This window comes from Bos mutus, chromosome 2 (assembly GCF_027580195.1).
Source record: "Bos mutus isolate GX-2022 chromosome 2, NWIPB_WYAK_1.1, whole genome shotgun sequence".
NCBI classification, from domain to species: domain Eukaryota; kingdom Metazoa; phylum Chordata; class Mammalia; order Artiodactyla; family Bovidae; genus Bos; species Bos mutus.
In genome coordinates this window covers 117,617,158-117,642,585 of record NC_091618.1, presented here as the reverse complement: position 1 = coordinate 117,642,585, position 25,428 = coordinate 117,617,158, and the positions used below count along the sequence as shown (strand labels likewise).

At 41.6% G+C, this 25,428-nt stretch overlaps 1 pseudogene; it reads left to right on the top strand.

Moving 5' to 3' along the window:
* The first annotated feature begins 8,498 nt into the window (after nt 1–8,498).
* LOC102270633 (oxidation resistance protein 1-like) lies at nt 8,499–9,932 on the top strand (annotated as a pseudogene).
* The last annotated feature ends 15,496 nt before the right edge of the window (nt 9,933–25,428 follow it).

Here is a 25,428-nt window from a genome sequence, read left to right as displayed (position 1 = left end):
CTGAGCCAGCTGGTACATGAATATACACCCTGAGTCCACAAAAGGGAGACACTACTGGCTGTGCTTTTTATCAAATGGTTGTCTAAGGATTCCTTACAAATAGCTACAAAAAGAGACATGAAAGGCAACGGAGAAAAGGAAAGATATATCCATCCGAATGCAGAGTTCCAAAGAATAGCAGACAGAGATAAGAAAGCCTTTCTAAGTGAACAATGCTAAAAAATAGAGGAAAACAATAGAATGGGAAAGACTAGAGATCTCTTAAAGAATATTAGAGATACCAAGGGAACATTTCATGCAAAGATGGACAAAATAAAGGACAGAAATGGTATGGACCTAACAGAAGCAGAAGATATTAAGAAGAGGTGGCAAGAATACACAAGGAACTATACAAATAAGATTCGTAACCACCCAGATAACCACAGTGGTGTAATCACTCACCTAGAGCCAGACATCCTGGAGTGCAAAGTCAAGTGGGACTTAGGAAAAATCACTACGAGCAAAGCTAGTGGATGTGATGGAATTCCAGCTGAGCTATTTCAAATCCTAAAAGATGATGCTGTGAAAGTGCTACACTCAATATGCCAGCAAATTTGGAAAACTCAGCAGTGGCTGAGTTTTCATTCAATCAAAAGGTCGGTTTTCATTCAATCCCAAAGAAAGACAATGCCAAAGAATACTCAAACTACTGCACAATTGCACTCATCTCACATGCTAGCAAAGTAATGCTCTAAATTCTCCAGGCCAGGTTTCAAAAGTATGTGAACTGAGAACTTCCTGATGTTCAAGCTGGAGTTAGGAAAGGCAGAGGAACCAGAGATCAAATTGCCAACATTCATTGGAACATAGAAAAAGCAAGAGAATTCCAGAAAAACATCTATTTCTGCTTTATTGACTACACTAAAGCCTTTGACTGTGTGGATCATAACAAACTATGGAAAATTCTAAGAGAGATGGGAATACCAGACCATCTTCCCTGCCTCCTGAGAAACCTTTATGCAGGTCAAGAAGCAACAGTTAGAACTGGACATGGAACAACAGACTGGTTCCAAATTGGGAAAGGAGTACGTCAAGGCTGTATATTGTCACCCTGCTTATTTAACTTATATGCAGAGTACATCACGTGAAATGCAGGGCTCGATGAAGCACAAACTGGAATCAAGATTGCCAGGAGAAATATCAATAACCTCAGATATGTAGATGACACCACCCTTACAGCAGAAAGTGAAGAGGAACTAAAGAGCCTCTTGATAAAAGTGAAAGGAGAGCGAAAAAGCTGGCTTAAAACTCAACATTCAAAAAATAAAGATCATGGCATCTGGTCCCATGACTTCATGGCAAATAGATGGGGAAAAAACAAACAATGACAGGCTTTATTTTCTTGGGCTCCAAAATCACTGCAGATGGTGACTGCAGCCATGAAATTAAAGGATGCTTGCTCCTTGGAAGAAAATTTATGACAAACCTAAATAGCAGAGACATTACTTTGCTGACAAAGGTCGATCTAGTCAAAGCTATGGTTTATCCAATAGTCCTGTATGGATGTGAGAGCTGGACCATAAAGAAGGCTGAGTGCCAAAGAATTGATGCTTTTGAACTGTGGTGTTGGAGAAGGCTCTTTAGAGTCCCTCGGACAGCAAGGAGATCAAACCAGTCAGTCCTAAAGGAAATCAATACTGAATATTCATTGGAAGGACTGAAGCTGAAGCTCCAATACTTTGGCCACCTGATTGGAAGGGCCGACTCATTGGAAAAGACCCTGATGCTGGGAAAGATTGAAGGCATGAGGAGAAGGGGACAACAGAGGATGAGATGGTTGGATGGCATCACTGACTCAATGGACATGAGTTTGAGTAAACTCTGGGAGATGGTGATGGACAGGGAAGCCTGGCATGCTGCAGTCCATGGGGTGCAAAGATTCAGACATGACCAAGCGAATGAACAGCAACAACAACTCCTGACATTAGGAGAAAAATACGAAAGCTCAAGGCTGGGCCCCAAACCTCATTGTCAACCTTGATAAAGGAGGTCTTTAAAGGTCTATAACAACCAAGACTTAACAGACAAGACCAATAAGGATAAGAGGTTAATAAAGAAAACAGAACTTTTGGCTGCTCTGACTCACCCACCACCTTGAGGGGACCCCAGAGGGCTGAGAAGGCTGGACAGGCTGCCAGGAAGCTTCCTGGGCCTGGATCAGGGTACCTTTTGTCAGAAGGAGGTCACTGGAAGGGGAATGTCCTGAGTGCCCTCCTATGGGATGATCCAGGGGCAACTTGATGGGCCCCAGTTCCTCGTAATTTATGTCTCCCCTTGCCTATGGAGTCGGGTCCATTAATATTACTCACTCCTTTTTGTATATGCCAGAATGCCTTCCTTGGGAGAGAGCTGCTAAATAAGTTCAGTTCAGTCGCTCAGTTGTGTCCGACTCTTTGTGACCCCATGAATCGCAGCACACCAGGCCTCCTTGTCCATCACCAACTCCCGGAGCTCACCCAGACTCACGTCCATTGAGTCAGTGATGCCATCCAGCCATCTCATCCTCTGTTGTCCCCTTCTCCTCCTGCCCCCAATCCCTCCCAGCATCAGTCTTTTTCAATGAGTCAACTCTTCGCATGAGGTGGCCAAAGTACTGGAGTTTCAGCTTTAGCATCATTCCTTCCAAAGAAATCCCAGGGCTGATCTCCTTCAGAATGGACTGGTTGGATCTCCTTGCAGTCCAAGGGACTCTCAAGAGTCTTCTCCAACACCACAGTTCAAAGGCATCATTTCTTCAGTGCTCAGCCTTCTTCACAGTCCAACTCTCACGTCCATACATGACCACAGGAAAAACCATAGCCTTGACTAGATGAACCTTTGTTGGCAAAGTAATGTCTCTGCTTTTGAATATGCTATCTAGGTTGGACATAACTTTCCTTCCAAGGAGTAAGCATCTTTTAATTTCATGGCTGCAGTCACCATCTGCAGTGATTTTGGAGCCCCCAAAAATAAAGTTAGCCACTGTTTCCCCATCTATTTCCCATGAAGTCATGGGACCAGATGCCATGATCTTCGTTTTCTGAATGTTGAGCTTTAAACCAACTTTTTCACTCTCCACTTTCACTTTCATCAGGAGGCTTTTGAGTTCCTCTTCACTTTCTACCATAAGGGTGGTATCATCTGCATATCTAAGGTTATTGATATTTCTCCCGGCAATCTTGATTCCAGCTTGTGCTTCTTCCAGCCCAGCGTTTCTCATAATGTACTCTGCATATAAGTTAAATAAGCAGGGTGACAATATACAGCCTTGACATACTCCTTTTCCTATTTGGAACCAGTCTGTTGTTCCATGTCCAGTTCTAACTGTTGCTTCCTGACCTGCATACAGATTTCTCAAGAGGCAGATCAGGTGGTCTGGTATTCCCATCTCTTTCAGAATTTTCCACAGTTTACTGTGATCCACATAGTCAAAGGCTTTGGCATAGTCAATAAAGCAGAAATAGATATTTTTCTGTAACTCTCTTGCTTTTTCCAGGATCCAGCGGATATTGGCAATTTGATCTCTGGTTCCTCTGCCTTTTCTAAAGCCAGCTTGAACGTCAGGAAGTTCACGGTTCACATATTGCTGAAGCCTGGCTTGGAGAATTTTGAGCATTACTTTACTAGCGTGTGAGATGAGTGCAATTGTGCAGTAGTTTGAGCATTCTTTGGCATTGCCTTTCTTTGGGATTGGAATGAAAACTGACCTTTTCCAGTCCTGTGGCCACTGCTGAGTTTTCCAAATTTGCTGGCATACTGAGTGCAGCACTTTCACAGCATCATCTTTCAGGATTTGGAATAGCTCAACTGGAATTCCATCACCTCCACTAGCTTTGTTCGTAGTGATGCTTTCTAAGGCCCACTTGACTTCACATTCCAGGATGTCTGGCTCTAGGTCAGTGATCACACCATCATGATTATCTGGGTCGTGAAGATCATTTTTTGTACAGTTCTTCTGTGTATTCTTGCCCCCTCTTCTTAATATCTTCTGCTTCTGTTAGGTCCATACCATTTCTGTCCTTTATTGAGCCCATCTTTGCATGAAATTTTCCCTTGGTATCTCTAATTTTCTTGAAGAGATCTCTAGCCTTTCCCATTCTGTTGTTTTCCTCTATTTCTTTGCATTGATCACTGAAGAAGGCTTTCTTATCTCTTCTTGCTATTCTTTGGAACTCTGCATTCAGATGCTTATATCTTTCCTTTTCTCCTTTGCTTTTCACTTCTCTTCTTTTCACAGCTATTTGTAAGGCCTCCCCAGACAGCCATTTTGCTTTTTTGCATTTCTTTTCCATGGGGATGGTCTTGATCCCTGTCTCCTGTACAATGTCACGAACCTCATTCCATAGTTCATCAGGCACTCTATCAGATCTAGGCCCTTAAATCTATTTCTCACTTCCACTGTAGAATCATGAGGGATTTGATTTAGGTCATACGTGTATGGTCTAGTGGTTTTCCCTACTTTCTTCAATTTAAGTCTGAATTTGGCAATAAGGAGTTCATGATCTGAGCCACAGTCGGCTCCTGGTCTTGTTTTTGCTGACTGTATAGAGCTTCTCCATCTTTGGCTGCAAAGAATGTAATCAGTCTGGTTTCGGTGTTGACCTTCTGGTGATGTCTATGTGTAGAGTCTTCTCTTGTGTTGTTGGAAGAGGGTGTTTGTTATGATCAGTGCATTTTCTTGGCCAAACTCTATTAGTCCTTGCCCTGCTTCATTCTGTATTCCAAGGCCAAATTTGCCTGTTACTCCAGGTGTTTCTTAACTTCCTACTTTTGCATTCCAGTCCCCTAAAGGGTGAAGTCCAAACAGGCAGAGAATTCAAACAGAGAATGCATCTATTGGTAGCCCCCAATGACCCACCTGCTGGTCATCAAAATATTTTCCAAGACATCCCCCAAGAAATTAGAGAGCAAGTAGATAACAGCAGTTTAAGATACTTCAGTGCCAAGCAGGGCAAAACATGTTCCCCTGTACAGAAATAAGAGTAAGGCCTGGGAGGGAACATCCAGAGAGAATATCCTTGAAAGTAAGAAGCTCTGAGGGGACTCCAGCTACCAGTCACCAAATTTCTAAAATGCAGACTCATTAGGCCCTGCCAATCCCCTTGAAACACCCTGACCCTCCCCAGTCAGAAGCCTAATGGACAGCATCGTCAGTTTGTGCAAGACTTAGAGCAATGAAGGAGGCAGTCATCCCTGTTCACCCACAGATGCCAAACCCACACACCTTGTCACCGCATGCTGCGGAGCGCTCAGTATTTCTCTGTTTGGTACCTCAAAGATGCATTTTTCTGTATTCCCCTCCATCCATACTCCCAGTATCTTTTTGTCTTTGTATGGAGGGACCCTGACACCCTGGAGGCTACCCAATATACATGGACAGTGCTTCCACAGGGTGTTCAGGACAGCCCCCATTATTTTTGGAAATGCATTAGCAAGGGATGTGATCCTTAAAAAGGGAACTCTGCTACAATATGTTGATGATTGATTGATAAGTAGTGAGACCGAACAAGACTCAGATCAAAATACTGTTAAGGTCTTAAATTTTCTGGTCAAAAACGGATATATCTCATCAACCAAGGCTCAAATATCACAGCAATGGGTTCAATATTTAGGATCTGTTTTGACCCCTGGGGCCACAGGTCAGAAAAGAGCAACTGGTGATTATGATCTCCAACCAAAAAGAGGCAACTCCAAGGCTTTCTCAGGATGACTGGGTTCTGTCACATCTGGATTCCAAATTATGGCCTTAAAGCCAAAGCCTTCTCTGAGGCTCTAAAGGAAGAAGAAAGGGAATCCCTTCGTTGAAAGAGCAACCACCAGTGACTCTAAAGACTGTGTTAAGCAGAGCATTAGCACTGAGACTTCCAAATTTGGACAAGCCCTTTACCCTATACATTCACAAGAGATCGGGGATAGTACTATGAGTCCTGACCCAAAATCTGGGACCACATCAGAGACCAGTGGCTTATTTTTCAAAACAACTGGACAGAGTGGCCTTGGAATGACCAAACTGCCTGCTGGCAATAGCAGCCATAGTCTTGCTGGTTAATGAGGCTTCCAAGCTTACCCTGGGTCAACACGAAGATGTGTTAAGCCTTTATCAGGTACAGTCAGTGCTGGAAGTCAAAGATCATCATTGGTTGACTGGAGGAAGGTTAACAAGATATCAGGCCCTCCTAACAGAGACCCTCAACATTATAAGTGTGCCAAACCCTGAACCCAGCAACTCTGCTTCCAGTAGTTGAGAGTGGAGACTTACTGCATCATTGTATAAACACCATAGAACAAACTCACTCCAGCAGATCTGATCTTCTAGATGAATCTCTTGACAGCCATGAGGTCAAATGGTTTACTTATGGGAGCAGTTTTATAGAAATGGGAACCTGAAAGGTGGGGCATGCCATTGCTAGTCTAGATCAAGTCACAGAAGCAAAGGCCCCACCAACCCAGACATCAGCACAGATGTGGAACTAATTCACTAATGGGAGCTTTGCAGTTAGGGAAGGATAAGAAATTAAATGCTTCTATTGACTCTAATTATGGGTTCCACATGCTACATGCTCATACTACCATTTGGAAAGAAAGAGGAATGTTAACCACTAGAAATTCTCCTATAAAACATAAAGATGTGATTCTGGCTCATTTAGATGGGGTGCAGCTCCCAACCCGGGTAGCCACTGTAGGGGCCATCAGAGGAATGGATCTCTTGTGAGCCAAGGAGACAGCAAAGTTTATCAAATTGCAAAAAAGGCAGCTCATCTGCAAGAGCCTGAACAAGTTATGGCCCTAGTGATTGATCACCCTGAACTCTGTAGCCTTCCCCAGTATTCTCCAAAAGAACAAGAAAATGCTGAGAAACAGGGCTATGAGAAGGGAAGCACAGTCTGGTATAAAAAGGAGGGTAAGGTTCTAATTCCTGAGTCCCTACAATGGAAACTAAGAGTTTACATGATGCCACCCATTATGGGAGGGGTGCACTATGGGACTTGACACAAAAGGCTTTCTCAGGGAAGGGGCTTAAAAGAACAGAAAAACAAGTAATGCTTGCCTGTGATTTATGTGACCAGAATAACCCACAGACCCACTCAATATCCCCATCATTACTCAGGCCAATCCAATGCCAAGTGACATATCTGGGGTGGAGGTGGGCGGAGACTGGTAGATTTCACTTAAATGCCCCCACAATCAGGATATAAATATCTTCTGATACTTTTCACTAGATGGGTTGAAGCCTTTTCTGCCTGATCTGAAAAGGCTATGGAAATCTATAAGTCCCTTTTAAAAGAAATAATCCCTTGATTTGGACTTCCAAAGTCCCTCCAGAACAGTAACAGGCCCTCTTTTATAGCCCAAATCTCACAGGGACTTACTATGCCCCTAGGGATACACCGTAAAGTAAACATCTCTTGGCTGCCCCAGTCTTCAGGGAAGGTAGAGAAAATGAACCACACTTTAAAGAAAACCACAGCAAAGCTCTGTCAAGAAATTCATGAACCTTGGACCAACTTTCTTCTTATTGCACTACTAAAGGTCCATGTAGACCCCAGGAGTGGTCTGAGTCTTAGCCCATTTGAAATGATCTATGGAAGGCCTTTTATTACTATTGATATTTGAGAATCGTATTTCAAGCGGAACATTTAAAAGAGTCTTGTCCAATTCTTTGTGAACCAATGGACTATACAGTCCATGGAATTCTCCAGGCCAGAATACTGGAGTGGGTAGCCTTTCCCTTCTCCAGGGGATCTTCCCAACCCAGGGATGGAACCCAGGTCTCCCACATTGCAGGGGGATTCTTTACTAGCTGAGTCACCAGGGAAGCCCAAGAATACTGGAGTGGGTAGCCTATCCCTTCTCCAGATCTTCCCAACCCAGGAATTAAACTGGGATCTCCTGCATTGCAGGCAGATTCTTTACCAGCTGAGCTACCAGGGAGGCCATTTAAAAGAATGCTGGATACGCCATTAACAACCCCAGCTGGCTATTACCCTCTTCATGCATTTCCCCTGAACCTCCTGGGTCCAGCGGTAATTAACAATCTAAATGGGGTAAAACTGCCACCCCTTCACCTCCACTAGTTACACACACACACCTTCCAGGGGGCTATTCCAATGCTTTAGCCTAACTCCCACATACAACTGGATCCAAGGTGTGGGGCACGCTACATTAAACTGTACATACAGCACTTGTTTCACATGCTCCGAAAACTCTTCCGAGGCATAATACACCAGATATCCTACAACCTTACCCACTGATGCCATGTTTCAAACTATGGCCCCACATCCCTAAACAACACAGAAGGGCGATGTGAGTGATGGGAAGGCAACATTCCATCCACCCGGTCAAGCCAAGTAAACCCACCTGTGGGATTCCAGACAAACAGTGATCAGGCCTATGGAATGCAACCCCCAACTGGTGTCAGCAGGATCATGCATGAGCATCTAGTTTAAAATGCTGTAGAGCGTACGCAGAGAGGCTAACAGTGAAGGCTCCACACGCTGCACGCGACTCAGCAGTAGCGCTCTGCCTCTGGGACAGCCTGGCTTTCCTCCAAAAGCATTTCCCACCACACTCTCCTTCCTCCTGTCTCCTCAGGCCATCTCCCTGCACTCAAAAGTAGTCCTCACTCTGGGATTGCTCTCCAATTCCTACACTCCAGCTCCCACCCCACCACACATTCTGGTGGACTTGCATTCCTGTCTGGGACACTGGCCAAAAAAACTCTAGACAAGAAAGATGAGAGAAGAATGCCTTTTCAGAAACCCAAAGGGACTATTGAATATACTGTTGAATCAAAGGATTCTTTGAATAGTATAGCCCTGAAATTTGATACAAGCTCAACAAACTTGTTCAATTAAATATTCTCCCTAGCAGTTGTTAATGGACAGGTTTTATAATGTTCTCAATTCTGAATAAGTCTCCAGTGTTGAGCACCCTCCATCTCTAAGCCCCGTAAGTCCTCTGTCACAAACATCATCTGAGGCTGAATTGATAAGACTACTAATCCTGATGTAGTCCACTCAAAAGAAGGAACTCCCTCAACTGCTTTTACTGGTATTCGACCTGCATGAGTTGTATCTTCCACTTCTGAAGAGGAAGAAACACTTAGTGAGAAATTTCTTAAAGTTAACTGCAGATATACTACCAGTGGCAAGAGCACAGTCAGTGGTATGTTGCTAGTTACACCAAATAATATAACATTTGATCCACATAAAACAGACCCCCTGGTTCAAGAGAACAGCTGTGAGGAATATGGCATCATGTAGCCAATGGAATTGTATATCTGCAATCTACAAAGAAAATTTTGGATGGAAAAATAAAGGAATCCTTACTCATGGAGATAGATCAGTCATCAGGAAGGGACTTCTGCCACCTAAAGAAAATGACAAGAAGTAACACTGATGAAATAGACTCAAGAATCCGTGATACAGGCAATGATAGTGCCAGCACTGCTCCTAGGAGCACCAAGAGTCTCTTTCTGAAGACGCTGATGGAATCAGAACTCTCTCCTTTACAAGAGGAGAGAGTTTCTTTCTTTTTTATTTCTTCAGATGAGCTGTAGCAACATAAATCATCTGGTGCATCAAGTCTATGCAGACCATCAAACAGAGTGCAGCAGAATGTTCGACAGTCATATCAGAGGCTGCTAGAGCTCCTGGTCACTTAAATCTGATTCTGGACATACTACCAATGAAGTGGGGACTCTCTCCTAAAACTGGCTTAAATAATCTTGAAATGGCCACTAAGGAAGGAGAACAGGCTACAGAAGGTCTTCAAGAAACATCAGGTCCTAAAGAACAAACTTAGGCATAAAAGGTAACCAGGATTTTCCTCTGAATGAGAATTCACTACGGCAAGAAGGAGTTGAAAAGAAAAGTATTCCTTGTCAGGAAGCAATAGGATTTAAACAAAAGTAAACTGTCAACCCTTCTCCAGTGGACCACATTTTGTCTGAACTCTCCACTATGACCTGTCCGACATGGGTGGCCCTATACAGCATCGAAGAATTGATGCTTTTGAACTGTGGTGTTGGAGAAGACTCTTGAGAGTCCCTTGGACTGCAAGGAGATCCAACCAGTCCATTCTGAAGGAGATCAGCCCTGGGATTTCTTTGGAGGGAATGATTCTGAAGCTGAAACTCCAGTACTTTGGCCACCTCATGTGAAGAGTTGACTCATTGGAAAAGACTCTGATGCTGGGAGGGATTGGGGGCAGGAGGAGAAGGGGACGACAGAGGATGAGATGGCTGGATGGCATCACTGACTTGAAGGATGTGAGTCTGAGTGAACTCCAGGAGTTGGTGATGGACAGGGAGGCCTGGCGTGCTGTGATTCATGGGGTCACAAAGAGTCGGACACGACTGAGCGACTGAACTGAACTGACTGACACAGCATGGCTCATAGTTTCATTGAGTTAGACAAGGCTATGGTCCATGTGATCAGATTGGTTAGTATTTCAGTCTGTCTGCCCTTTGATGGAGAAGGATAAGAGGCTTATGGAAGCTTCCTGATGTCAGTAGGTGCCCGATATGCTACTGGAGATCAGTGGAGAAGTGACTCCAGAAAAAAGGAAGAGATGGAGCCAAAGCAAAAACAACACCCAGTTGTGTATGTGACTGGTAATGGAAGTCCGATGCTGTAAAGAGCAATATTGCATAGGAATCTGGAATGTTAGGTCCATGAATCAAGGCAAATTGGAAGTGGTCAAATAGGAGACAGCGAGAGTGAACATCGACATCTTAGGAATCAGCGAACTAAAATGGACTAGAAGAGGTGAATTTAACTCAGATGACCACTATATCTACTACTGTGGGCAAGAATCCCTTAGAAGAAATGGAGTAGCCATCATAGTCAACAGAAGAGTCCCAAATGCAATACTTGGATGCAGTCTCAAAAATGACAGAATGATCTCTGTTCATTTCCAAGGCAAACCATTCAATATCACAATAATCCAAGTCTATGCCCTAACCAATAATGCTGAAGAAGCTGAAGTTGAACAGTTCTATGAAGACCTACAAGACCTTCTAGAACTAACACCAAAAAAAATATGTCCTTTTCATCATAGGGAACTGGAATGCCAAAGTAGGAAGTCAAGAAATACCAGGAGTAATGGGAAATTTGGCCTTGGAATACAGAATGAAGCAGGGCAAAGGCTAACAGAGTTTGCCAAGAGAACGCACTGGTCATAGCACACACTCTCTTCCAACAACACAAGAGAAGACTCTACACATGGACATCACCAGATGATCAACATGGGACCAGATTGATTACATTCTTTGCAGCCAAAGATGGAGAAGCTCTATAAGTCAGCAAAAACAAGACCAGGAGTTAACTGTAGCTGAGATCATGAACTCCTTATTGCCAAATTCAGAGTTAAATTGAAGGAAGTAGGGGAAACCACTAGACCATTCAGGTATGACCTAAATCAAATACCTTATGATTATACAGTGGAAGTGAGAAATAGATTTGAGGGACTAGATCTGAGATAAAGTGGCTGATCAACTATGGATGGAGATTCATGACATTGTACAGGAGACAGTGATCAAGACCATATCCCCAAGAAAAAGAAATGAAAAAGGCAAAATGGTTATCTGAGGATGCCTTGCAAACAGCTATGAAAAGAGAAGCGAAAGGCAAAGGAGAAAAGGAAAGATATACCCATTTGAATGCAGAGTTCCAAAGAATAGCAAGGAGAGATAAGACAGCCTTCCTCAGTGATCAGTGCAAAGAAATAGAGGAAAACAACAGAATGGGAAAGACTAGAGATCTCTTCAACAAAATTAGAGATATCAAGGGAACTTTTCATGCAAAGATGGCCACAATAAAGGACAAAAATGGTATGGACCTAACAGAAGCAGAAGATATTAAGAAGAGGTGGCAAGAATACACAGAAGAACTGTACAAAAAAGATCTTCACAACCCAGGTAATCACAATGGTGTGATCACTCACCTATAGGCAGACATCCTGGAATGTGAAGTCAAGTGGGCCTTATGAAGCATCACTATGAACAAAGCTAGTGGAGGTGATGAAATTCCAATTGAGTTATTTCAAATCCTAAAAGATGATGCTGTGGAAAGTGCTGCACTCAGTATGCCAGCAAATTTGGAAAACTCAGCAGTGGCCACAGGACTGGAAAGGTCAGTTTTCATTCCAATCCCAAAGAAAGGCAATGCTAAAGAATGTTCAAACTACTACACAATTGCACTCATCTCACATGCTAGCAAAGTAGTGCTGAAAATTATCCAAGCCACGCTTCAACAGTACATGAACCGTGAACTTCCAGATGTTCCAGCTGGATTTAGAAAAGGCAGAGGAACCAGAGATCAAGTTGCAAACATCTGTTGGATCATTAAAAAAGCGAGAAAGTTCCAGAAAAACATCTGCTCTATTGACTATGCCAAAGCCTTTGACTGTGTGGATCACAACAAACTGTGGAAAATTCTGAAAGAGATGGGAATACCAGACCACCTGACCTGCCTCCTGAGAAATCTGTATACAGGTCAAGAAGCAACAGTTAGAACTGGACATGGAACAACAGACTGGTTCCAAAAAGGAGTACGTCAAGGCTGTATATTGTCACCCTGCTTATTTAACTTATATGCAGCATACATCATGTGAAATGCTGGACTGGATGAAGCATAAGCTGGAATCAAGACTGCCAGGAGAAATATCAATAACCCTAGATATGCAGATGACACCAAAGTTGGCTTAAAACTCAACATTTAGAAAGCTAAGATCAGGCATCCAGTCCCATCACTTCATGGCAAATAGATGGGGAAACGGTGACAGACTTTATTTTTGGGGGCTCCAAAATTACTACAGATGGTGACTACAGCCAGGAAATTAAAAGACGCTTGCTCCTTGGAAGGAAAGTTATGAACAACCTAGAGAGCTTATTAAAAAGCAGAGACATTACTTTGCCAACAAAGGTCCATCTAGTCAAAGCTATGGTATTTCCAGTAGTCATGTATGGATGTGAGAGTTGGACTATAAAGAAAGCTGAGCACTGAAGAATCGATACTTTTGAACTGTGGTGTTGGAGAAGACTCTTGAGAAGATCCAACCAGTTCATTCTAAAGGAGATCAGTCCTGCGTGTTCATTAGAAGGACTGATGTTGAAGCTGAAACTCTAATATTTTGGCCACCTGATGCGAAGAACTGACTCATTTGAAAAAACCCTGATGCTGGGAAAGACTGAAGGTGGGAGAAGGGGACGACAGACAAGGAGAGGTTGGATGGCATCACCAACTCATTGGACATGAGTCTAAGTAAACTCCGGGAGTTGGTAATGGACAGGGAGGCCTGGCATGCTGCATTCCATGGGGTTGCAAAGAGTTGGACGTGACTGAACTGAACTAGATGGTGTTCTTCTGTTGAACCTATTGTGGTATATTATCTTTTAAACCATACTGACCGGGAGAAATATCAATAACCTCAGATAAGCAGATGACACCACCCTTATGGCAGAAAGTGAAGAGGAACTAAAAAGCCTCTTGATGAAAGTGAAAGAGGAGGGTGAAAAAGTTGGCTTAAAGCTCAACATTCAGAAAACTAAGATCATGGCATCTGGCCCCATCACTTCATGGGAAATAGATGAGGAAACAGTGGAAACGGTGTCAGACTTTATTTTGGGGGGCTCCAAAACCACTGCAAATGGTGATTGCAGCCATGAAATTAAAAGACGCTTACTCCTTGGAAGGAAAGTTATGACCAACCTAGATAGCATATTCAAAAGTAGAGACATTGCTTTGCCAACAAAGGTCCGTCTAGTCAAGGCTATGGTTTTTCCAGTGTTCATGTATGGATGTGAGAGTTGGACTATAAAAAAAGCTGAGCACCGAAGAATTGATGCTTTAGAACTGTGGTGTTGGAGAAGACTCTTGAGAGTCCCTTGGACTGCAAGGAGATCCAACCTTTCCATCCTAAAGAAGACCAGTCCTGGGTGCTCATTGGAAGGACTGATGCTAAAGCTGAAACTTCAATACTTTGGCCACCTCATGCGAAGAGTTGACTTATTGGAAAATACCCTGATGCTGGGAGGGATTGGGAGCAGAAGGAGAAGGGGACGACAGAGGATGAGATGGCTGGATGGCATCACCGACTCAATGCACATGAGTTTGGGTGAACTCTGGGAGCTGGTGATGGACAGGGAGGCCTGGTGTGCTGCAATTCATGGGGTTGCAAAGAGTCGGACACGACTGAGCGACTGAACTGAACTGACTGTTTTACTAAAGTAATCTAACTTAAGATAACGAGGGAATGAATACTTGATATTGTCATATCTGTGAGGTTGGCACAAATGACTTTTGGACATGCTCAACTTAATCTTAGAAAGAAAAAACACATGCCAAACCAATGCATACTTCTTAGATCACTGAGTTCTAGCTTCAATCCACACTATAGCATCCTCTGTATTAATTTTGCCTGTATGTTCAATTTCACTTTAATAAAAATGTAATTTGAGGAGAATTCTGATTGTAATAGGCCACAATGCACATCGTCTGCAGGTCTTGGCATATGCTTTCATAATTCAATTATCTGATAAAGAGTTATAAAATGACAAAGGAGATTGAGAACTTGATTCTACTGGATTTAATATATAAATAAAATATACTATTTACATATTGGTAGCTTAGCAGGGCATTATCATAACTACAAAAACAATGAAATAGATGTATATTTTGTCAACATGCTATTTCAGGTAAACTATTTTATAGTCCTGTTGTTTTAGCTTTGTTGCACAACTCCCAAAATATAGGTTCCTATTCAAAAGGAAAAAAACAACTTGGTTTTTTTTGAGTGGTATATGTTATTAATTACCATTAGCATTTGCTGTTATAAAAGGGCAATGATTATAGGGGAATATTATAACTCAGTAGACTTGTTGAATCTGAAAATTAATGCCAAGTGACCTCAAAGAAGAGAAAAGATATAATATATCAGTAGTTCTTATCCTCTTTTGTAGGAAACCAATAATAAGGCATTAAGGCAAGAATTCATCAGTAATTTTGAAGCCTCATTTACACAAAAAAGAATCCTGCTGTTATACACATGATAGTGACCTTGTGCTGAAATTTAAGCTCTTCCAGATAAATGTTGTATATTGTAAATTAATGTTTAAAGGTAGTTTTGATTGCCAAGTTGTTTATAGCACTTTATTCTAAAAAAGAAATTATAAGCCAAATATTTGGCTTAAGTACTTTTAGTTGTATAGAACTTGAATATATTTTGGGTCTTTTGAAAGTTTAGATAATTATCTAAAGAAAGCATAATGCTAGTGAAAAAGAAAATCTGATATTCTATTTAATATGCTTTTGCCAAATATGAATAGAAATGCAGGGTATTGTTTCTTTGTCTGTGTAAAGCTCTCATTAAAAGTTGCTAACAGTGTATAGATCAAATGTTTACAATATAGAGAACTGTAAATAAATATATCAGTTTTTTTCCCCCTCAGTGTTCCACGGCAGTATATTGCCTCTGTGGAGTTGATTAATCATTAAAAAATTCCATATTGGATTTCAATTACCAGAAGGTCATACTGGTGCATACCAAATAAAATTAAATACATAAATTTTTTTTTAATGTTGTAAAGCTTTATATGCTTAATTATCAACATAATGTTCTGCTGTCCCCTAATTTTTTAAGTATAACAACAGTTACGTCCCTCAAGGAGTGTCCATTCTTAACAACTGTCAGACAGACATTTAGGTCTGCACCCCTGAAGGGTCTGTTTTCCTCTGCAGACACGCAAACCATGCGTTACAGAATTATGGCCAGGCCCTGTTCTTTTCCAACCAAGCTAGAGCCTATAAATGTACTGATAACGTCCATTTTATAGGAGAATAGCCCACCCTGTAGTCCACCATAGGGACTACAGGATAAGAGGGATTTTTATCTGTAACAGGATCACTCCAGCTCACCACCGAACCTGGAGAGCACTAGGAATGATCTTAAGAGGGGCAGAGCTGGCCATAGGACTGCAGCTCCATGGGGAGGCTTTACTTACCATGAAGCAAAATTGAGAAATCTCACCAGACACCTTGGTTATATGATGGAACAGATGGGACAAGCCTTAAAGGGACTGAATACTTCTCTCGTTTCTTTGGCTAATATAGCTCTTGACAATCGTCTAACTCTTGAGAAACTTCTGGCAGAACAATGTGGAGTTTGTGTGATAACTAATACTTCCTACTGCACCTGGATCAATGTGACAAGACAGGGAGAAGTTAATATTAAGGAAACACATGCTCAGGCAGAGTCACTTCACAGTTTTGCCAAGGATGATGTCATTTTCACTATCTGATCAATACTTAAGGGAGTCCTCCTAAAGTTAACCTGGTTCCTTCCCTTTCAAGGCCCATTAGTGGCTGCTGTTGTTCTCCTTTTAGGCCCTTGTTTGTTCAACCTTTTGGCTAACTTGTGTCTGCTAGGCTCCAACAGTTTCAAGTAAGACTCATGACGGCTCAAGGAATTCCCACCCATTACAGCAGACAGTGGCCCAAGTCCCTACAGGTTCTTGGAAAAGTCAGCAAGGGACTTCTACACCTCTAGGGTAGGCTACAGTCTGTGGCTTTTGTCCAGAAGGAAGAAGTTACAGAAGAATAAATGTTTGGCCCCTTACCCCTTAAGAATAAGGGGTGTAGAATTTCTTGGGGGGAATGAGATGGGCTGGGACCTGGACCCTTTCATATAATGCTTATACATGGCCAATCATTTCCTCAAGCAACAAAATACAGAGAAACTCTGTGTGCATGCACAGTTGGGCAAATAATGAACAAGATACAAAAAGACCAAAGGACTGACCCTCTTGTTTGTATCAGGTTGTAGATGGGGAGCAATGAAGGAAATCAAGGGGCGATTTTACTGTGCAGACCTGGAGTAAACAAGAATTAATGAATCAGATTTCTGGACAAGATGGTGGAACAGAAGGACTTGAGCTCATCTCCTATCATAAAAAAATCAAAATCACAACTAACTGCTAAAACACCATCAACAAAAAAAGACTCAAATCTACGAAAAAGCATATTCTATACCCAAAGACTAAGAATAAGCCACAGTGAGATGGTAGGAGGGGGCTTTAGCAATATAATCAAATCCCATGCCCACTAAGGAGGTGACCCACAAACTGGAAAATAATTACATCACAGAGGTTCTCCCACAGGAGAGAGAGTTCTGAACTTCACAACTGGCTCCCCAGCCTGTGGGTCTGGCATTGGGAGGAGGAGCTCCCAGAACATTTGGCTCTGAAGGCCAGAAGAGCTTGAGAGCAGAAGCTCCACAGGACTGGGGAAACCAAAACTTTACTCTTAGAAGGGTACACACAAGGTTTCATGTGTACTGGGACTTGGGGCAAAGCAGTGAGCTCAGAGGAACCTGTCAGACCTCTGTGTGGGTCTTAGAGGGTCTCCTGGCTAGGTGGAAGTTGGCTGTGTCTCACTGTAGGGGCAAGAATACCGGTGGCAGATGCCCAGGGGAACGCCCTTGCCATTTTGGCACCAAGACTTAGCTGCAACCAACTGGCTGCAGACTCCAGTACTGCGATGCCTCAGGCCAAACAACCAACAGGATGGGAACACGGCCCCACTCATCAGCAGACAGGCTGCCTAAAGTTGTCCTGAACCAACAGCTGCCTGCAAACATACTCTGTGACATGGCCCTGCCCACCAGAGGGAGAAGATCCAGTTCTACCCACCAATGGGCAGGCATCAGTCCTTCTACCAGGAAGCCTGCACAGTCCCCTTGGACCAACCTCACCCACCAGGGGGCAGCTTCCAAACAAAAAGAAGAGTTACAACACTGCAACTTAAGGAGCAGAGAACACATACACAGAATGTTAGACAAAATGAGCCAGCAGAGGAATATGTTCCAGACAAAAGAACAAGTTAAAACTCCCAGAAGAATAACTAAGTGAAGGGGAGATAGGAAATCTACCTGCAAAAGAATTCAGAGTAATGATAGTAAAGCTTATCCAAGATCTTGGGAAAAGAAGGGAGGCACAGACCAAGAGGACACAAGAAGTGTTTAATGAAGAGCTAGAAGTTTTAGAGAACAAATACAGATAAATTATACAATAACTGAAATGAAAATACACTACAAGGAATCAATAGCAGGGAAAAAAAAAAGGAGGCAGAAGAACAGATTAATGACCTGGAAGACAGATTGGTGGGAATGACTGCTGTGAAACAGAATAAAGAAATAATGAAAAGGTGAGGACAGTCTATGAGACTTCTGCTGCTGCTGCTAAGTTGCTTCAGTTGTGTCTGACTCTGTGCGACCCCATAGATGGCAGCCCACCAGGCTCCCCAATCCCTGGGATTCTCCAGGCAAGAGTACTGGAGTGGGTTGCCATTTCCCTCTCTAATGCATGAAAGTGAAAAGTGAAAGTGAAGTCGCTCAGTCGTGTCCAACTCTTAGTGACCCCATGGACTTCTGGGACAACATTAAACGTATCAACATTCACATTATAAGGCTCCACAAGGAGAACAGAGAAAGAAACAACCTGAGAAAATATGTGAAGACATAATAGCAGAAAAATTCCCTAACATGACAAAGGAAACATTCAATCCAGTCCAGGAAGCTGAGAGTCTCATTCCATACAGGAAAATCCCAAGGAGGAACACACTGAGACACACAGTAATCAAACTGACAAAAATTAAAGACAAAGAAAAAACATTAAAAGCAAGAAGGGAAAGTAACATAACATAGAAGGGAATCCCCATAAGGTTATCAGCTGATTTTTCAGCAGAAACTCTGTAGGCCAGAAGGGAGTGGCACAATATTTCCGAAGTGATGAAAGGGGGAAACCTTCAACCAAGAATACTCTATACTCAGCAAACTGTCATTTGATGGAGAAATCAAAAGCTTTGCAAATAGGCAAAAGCTGATATAATTCAGCATCACCAAACCAGCTTTACAACAAATGCTAAAGGAATGTCTCTAGGCAGAGAAGAAATGGCCACAATTAGAAACTAGAAAATTATGAATGGGAAAGCTCACCTGGGAAAGTAAGCATACAATAAAGGTAGGAAATCATCCACACACAAATAGATCAAGACCAGCCATTATGCTGCTGCTGCTGCTAAGTCACTTCAGTTGTGTCCAACTCTGTGCGACCCCATAGACGGCAGCCCATCAGGCTTCCCGTCCCTGGGATTCTCCAGGCAAGAACACTGGAGTGGGTTGCCATTTCCTTCTCCAATGCATGAAAGTGAAAAGTGAAAGTGAAGTCGCTCAGTCGTGTCCAACTCCTAGCAACCCCATGGACTACAGCCCACCAGGCTCCTCCATCCATGGGATTTTCCAGGCAAGAGTACTGGAGTGGGGTGCCATTGCCTTCTCTGAGCCCTTATGAGGAGAGTACAAATGCAGGATGTTGGAAATGCATTTGAAATAAGACACCAGCAACCTAAAAAATTTTTGTGTATATATGTGCTTAGTAGCTCAGTTGTGTCTGACTCTTTGCAACCCCATGGACTGTAGCCCACCAGACACCTCTGTCCATGGAGATTCTCCATGGACAAGAATACTGGAGTGGGTTGTCATTTCCTTCTCCATGTGTATATAGAGAGATGGCTATATCAAAACTTCATGGGAAAAGCAAACCAAAAAACAGCAGATACAGACACATAAAAGAGAAAGCAATCCAAATACGACACTAAAGATAGCCATCAAATCACAAGCGAAGACAACAAAAGAGGAAGAAAAAAGATCTACAAAAACAAATTCAAAATAATTAACAAGATGGCAATATATATATTGATAATTAGCTTAAATGTAAATGGAATAAATGCTCCAACCAAAAGATACAGACAGGCTAAATGGATACAAAAATAAGATCCTTATATACTCTGTCTTCAAGAGACCCACTTCAGACCTAGGGACACATAGAGACTGAAAGTGAGGGGATGGAAAAAGGTATTCCATTCCATTTCTTCCTGGAAAAAGGAAGATGGAAATCAAAAGAAACAGAGTAACAAATCTCATATCAGACAAATAAACTTTAAAATAAGGACTGTTGCAAGAGACAAAGGAGGACACCACATTAATGATCAAGTGATCAATCCAAGAAAAGATACAGCAATTGTAAATATGTATGCATCAAACACAGCCAGCACTACACATATATAAGGCAAATGCTAGCAGCCATGAAAAGAGACATTGACAGTAACAAAACAATAGTGGAGGATTTTAACACCCACTTTCATCAATAGACAGATCATCCAGACAGAAAATTAATTAGGAAACACAAACGTGAAAAGACACATTAGACCAGACAGACTTAATTGATATCTATAGGACATTCCATCTGAAAACAAAATATACTTTCTTCTCAAGTACACATGAAACGTTCTCCAGGATAGAGCACATGCTGGGCCACAATGCAACCCTTGGTAAATATAAGAAATTGGAATCATATCAAGCATCTTTTCTGACCACAGCTATAAAATTAGAAATCAATTACACAGAAATAAAACTGTAAAAAAAAAACTTGTGGAGGCTAAACAGTATGTTACTAAACAATCAATAGCTCACTGAAGAAATCAAAGAGGAAATGGAAAAATACCTACAGACCAATATGAAAGCACAATGATGGAAAGCGTAGTGGCTCAGTGGTAAAGAATCAGCCTGCAATGCAGGAGATGTAGGAAACCCAGGTTTGATCCCTGAGTCAGGAAGATTCCCTGGAGGAGCGTATGGCAACCCACTCCAGTATTCTTGCCTGAAGAATCCCATGGACAGAGGAGCCTGGTGGGCTACACTCCAGAAGGTTGGAAAGAGCTGGACATGCTTGAAGCAACTGAGTACACCAAAGCAGTTCTAAGAGGAAAGTTAATAGCAAAACAATCTTACCTCAGAAAACAAGTCACAACTAAACGATCTAGCCTTACTTCTAAAGTAACTATAGAAAGAAAAACAAAACAAAACCTAAAGTTAGTAGAAGGAAAAAAATCATAAAGATCAGAACAGAAATAAATGAAATAGAGATGAATAAAACCATGGTAAAGATCAATGAAACTAAAAACTGTTTCCTTGAGAAGATAAACAAAATTGATAAACCTTTAGAGAGACTCATCAAGAAAAAAACAAGGAGAGGGCTCAATTCAATAAAATGAGAAATGAAAAAAGTTACAATGACACCACAGACATAAAAGTTCATAAGAGACTACAAGTAACTGTATGCCAATAAAATAGACAACCTGGAAGAAATGAACACATTCTTATAAAGGTTCAATCTCCCAAGACTGAACCAGGAAGAAATAGAAAATATGAGCAGACCAGTCACAAGTACTGAAATTGAAACTGCGATTTAAAAGCTCCCAACAAATAAAAGTCCAAGACCAGGTGGCCTCACAGGCAACTTTTATCAAATATTTAGAAAAAAGTTAGCACCTATCCTTCTAAAACCCTTCCCAAAAATTGCAGAGGAAGGAATACTCCCGAACTCATTCTAAGAGTCCACCATAATCCTGATACGAAAACCAGATAAAGATACCACACAAAAACAAAAGAAAACTACAAGCCAAGATCACTGATTAACACAGACATAAAAATATTCATCAAAATACTTGCAAATTGAATCTAACAACACATTAAAAGGATCATATACCATGATCAAATGGGATTTATCCCAGGGAAGCAAGGGTTCTTCAATATATGTAAAATCAATGTGATACTCCACCTTGATAAACTAAAAGAATAAAAACCATATAATCACCTCAATGATGCAAAAAATCTTTTGACAAAATTCCACACCTATTTATAATAAAAAAAATCTCCAGAAAGTGAGCACAATGGGAATATATATCAAAATCACAAAGGCCATATATGACAAACCCACAGCAAACATTATTCTCAATGGTGAAAAACTGAAAGTACTTCCTCTAAGCTCAAGAACAAAATAAGGATGTCCATTCTTATGACTTTTATTCAACGTAATTTTGGAATGCCTAGACATAGCAATCAAAGAAGAAAAAAGAAACAAAATTGAAAAAGTAAAATTGTCACCATTTGCAGATAACATAATAAACATAGAAAATCCCAAAGATGCTGCCAGAAAACTACTAGAGTTCATCAATGAATTCAGTAAAGCCACAGGATACAAAATTAATACGGAGAAATCTCTTGCATTTCTATACACTAACAATGAAAGATAGGAAAGAAAAATTAAGGAAATAATCCCATTTACCATCACATCAAAAAGAATAAAATGCCTACGAATAAACCTACCTATGGAGGCAAAAGACCAATACTCAGAAAACTTTAAGACACTGGTGAAACAAATCAAAGATGATACAAACAGATGGAGAGCTATACCGTGTTCTTGGATTGGAAGAATCAATACAGTGAAAGAGACTATAATACTCAGAGCAACTTATAGATTTAATGTAATCCCTATCAAATTACCAAGGGCATTTTCTCCAAAATTAGAACAAAAAATTTTACACTTTGTATAGACAAACAAAAGATCCCAAATAGCAAAAGCAATCTTGAGAAAGAACGGAGCTGGAGGAATCAGGCTCCTTGACTTCAGAATATACCACAAAGCCACAGTAATCAAAACAGTATAATGGCACAAAAACAGAAGTATATATACATTAATGGAACAAAGATAGATGGTATAATAGAGATAAACCCACACAGGGCCACCTAAGCTGTAACAAAGGAGGCAAGAATATGCAACAGAGAAAAGACAGCATCTTCAATAAGTGGTGCTGGGAAAACTGGACAGCTACATGTAAAACAATGAAATTGGAACACTCCCTAACAGCATGCACAAAGATAAATTCAAAATGGATCAAAGACATAAGTGTAAGGCTGGACACTATAAACCTCTTAGAAGAAAACATAGGCAGAACAGTCTTTGACATAAACCACAGCAAGATCTTTATTGACCTACCTCCTAGAGTAATTAAAGTAAAAACAAAAACAGACAAATGAGACCTAATTAAACTCAAAAACTTCTGCATAGCAAAGGAAATCATAAACAAAAAGACAACCCATGGAATGGGAGAAAATATTTGCAAGCAACTGACAAGGGATTAATCTCCAAAATCTATAAACAGCGCATGCAGCTCTCTCTAAAAAAAAATAAAAATAAAAATAAATAAAAATTAGGCAGAAGATCTAAATAGACATTTCTCCAAAGACATATAGATGACCAAAAAGCACATGAAAAGATGCTGAACATCACTAATTAGATAAATGCAAATCAAAACTAATGGGAGGCACTACCTCACACCAGTCAGAATGTGCTGCCCGTGCTGTGCTCAGTCGTATCCCACTCCTTGCGATCCCATGGATGGTACCCTGCCAGACTCCTCTGTCCATGGAATTTTCCACACAGGAACACTGGAGTGGGTAGCCATTTCCTACTCCAGAGGATCTTCTGACTCAGGAATCAAAGCCCCATCTCTTGCATCTCCTGCACTGGCAAGAGGATTCTTTAGCACTGTACCACCTGGGAAGCCCACCAGTCAGAATGGGCATCATCGAAAAATCTGCGAACAATAAATGCTGAAGAGAGTGTAGAGAAAAGGGAACCCTCCTACATTACCGGCAGGAATGTAAACTGCTACAGTCACTATGGAGACACGGTAAGCACCTAACAGAGCAGAAGAGATTAAGAAGAGGTGGCAACAAACACAGAAGAATACAAAAAAATAGGTCTCAATGACCCAGATAAGCAAAATTATGTGGTCACTCTTTTAGAGCCAGACATCCTTAAGTCAAGAGGGCCTTAGGAAGCATTACTACAAAGACAGTGGAGGTGTCCGAATTCCAACTGAGCTATTTAAATCCTAAAAGGTGATGCTGTTAAAGTGCTGCACTCAATGTGCCAGCAAATTTGGAAAACTCATCAGTGGCCACGGGACTGGAAAAGATCAGTTTTATTCCAATCCCAAAGAAGGGCAATGCCAAAGAATGTTCAAATTACCATATAATTGCTCTCATTTCACATGCAAGCAAGGTAATGCTCAAAATCCTTCAAGCTAGGCTTCAGCAATACATGAACTGAGAACTTCCAGATATATAAGCTGGACTTATAAAAGGTAGAGGAACCAAAGATCAAATTGCCAACATTCCTTGGGTCATAGGAAAAAACAAAGGAATTCCAGAGAAATACCTACTCTTTTTCATTGACTATGCTAAAGTCTTTGTGTGGATCACAACAAACTGCAGAAAATTCTGAAAGAGATGGGAATACCAGACTACCTTAACCGTCTCCTGAGAAACCTGTATGTGGGTCAAAGAGCAGCAGTTAGAATCGGACACGGAACAATTCACTGGCTCAAAATTAGGAAAGGAGTACGACAAGGCTATTTATTGTCACCTTGCTCACTTAACTTACATGCTGCTGCTGCTGTTAAGTCGCTTCAGTCGTGTCCGACTCTGTGCAACCCCATAGATGGCAGCCCACCAGGCTCCCCCGTCCCTGGGATTCTTCAGGCAAGAACACTGGAGCGGGTTGCCATTTCCTTCTCCAATGCATGAAAGTGAAAAGTGAAAGTGAAGTCGCTCAGTCGTGTCTGACTCTTAGCGACCCCATGGACTGCAGCCTACCAGGCTCCTCCGCCCATGGGATTTTCCAGGCAAGAGTACTGGAGTGGGGTGCCATTGCAGAGTACATCATACAAAATGTCAGACAGAATGAATCACAAGCTGGAATCAAGATTGCAGGGAGAAATACCAACAACCTCAGATATGCAGATGATACCACTCTAATGGCAGAAAGTGAAGAGGAACTAAAGAGACTCTTGATGAGGATGAAAGATGAGAGTGAAAATGCTGGCTTGACCCTCAACATTGAAAAAAACTAAGATCATGGTATCTGGCCCCATCACTTCATGGAAAATAGAAGGGGAAAAGTGGAAGCAGTGACAGATTTTATTTTCTTGGGCTCCAAAATCACTGCAGATGGTGACCACAGCCGTGAAATTAAAAGATGCTTGCTCCTTGGAAGGAATGTGATAACCAAACTAGATAACATGTTAAAAAGCAGAGACATTCACTTTGCCAACAAAGGTCAATATAGTCAAAGCTACGATATTTTTCAGTAGTCATATACATATATGAGAGTTGGACCATAAAGAAGACTGAGAGCCAAAGAATTGATGCTTTCGAATTGTGATGATGGAAAAGACTCTTGAGAGACCCTTAGACTGCAAAGAGGTCAACCCAGTCAATCCCAAAGGAAATCAATCCTGAATATTCATTGGAAGGACTGAATGTGAACTTGAAGCTTCAATATTTTGGCCACTTGATTAGAAGAGCTGATTCATTGGAAAAGACCTGATGCTGGAAAAGACTGAAAGCAAAGGAGAAGGGGTCAGGCAGAGGATGAGATGTTTAGATAGCATCACCGACTCAATGGACATGAATCTGAGCAAACTCTGGGAAACAGTGGAGGACAGA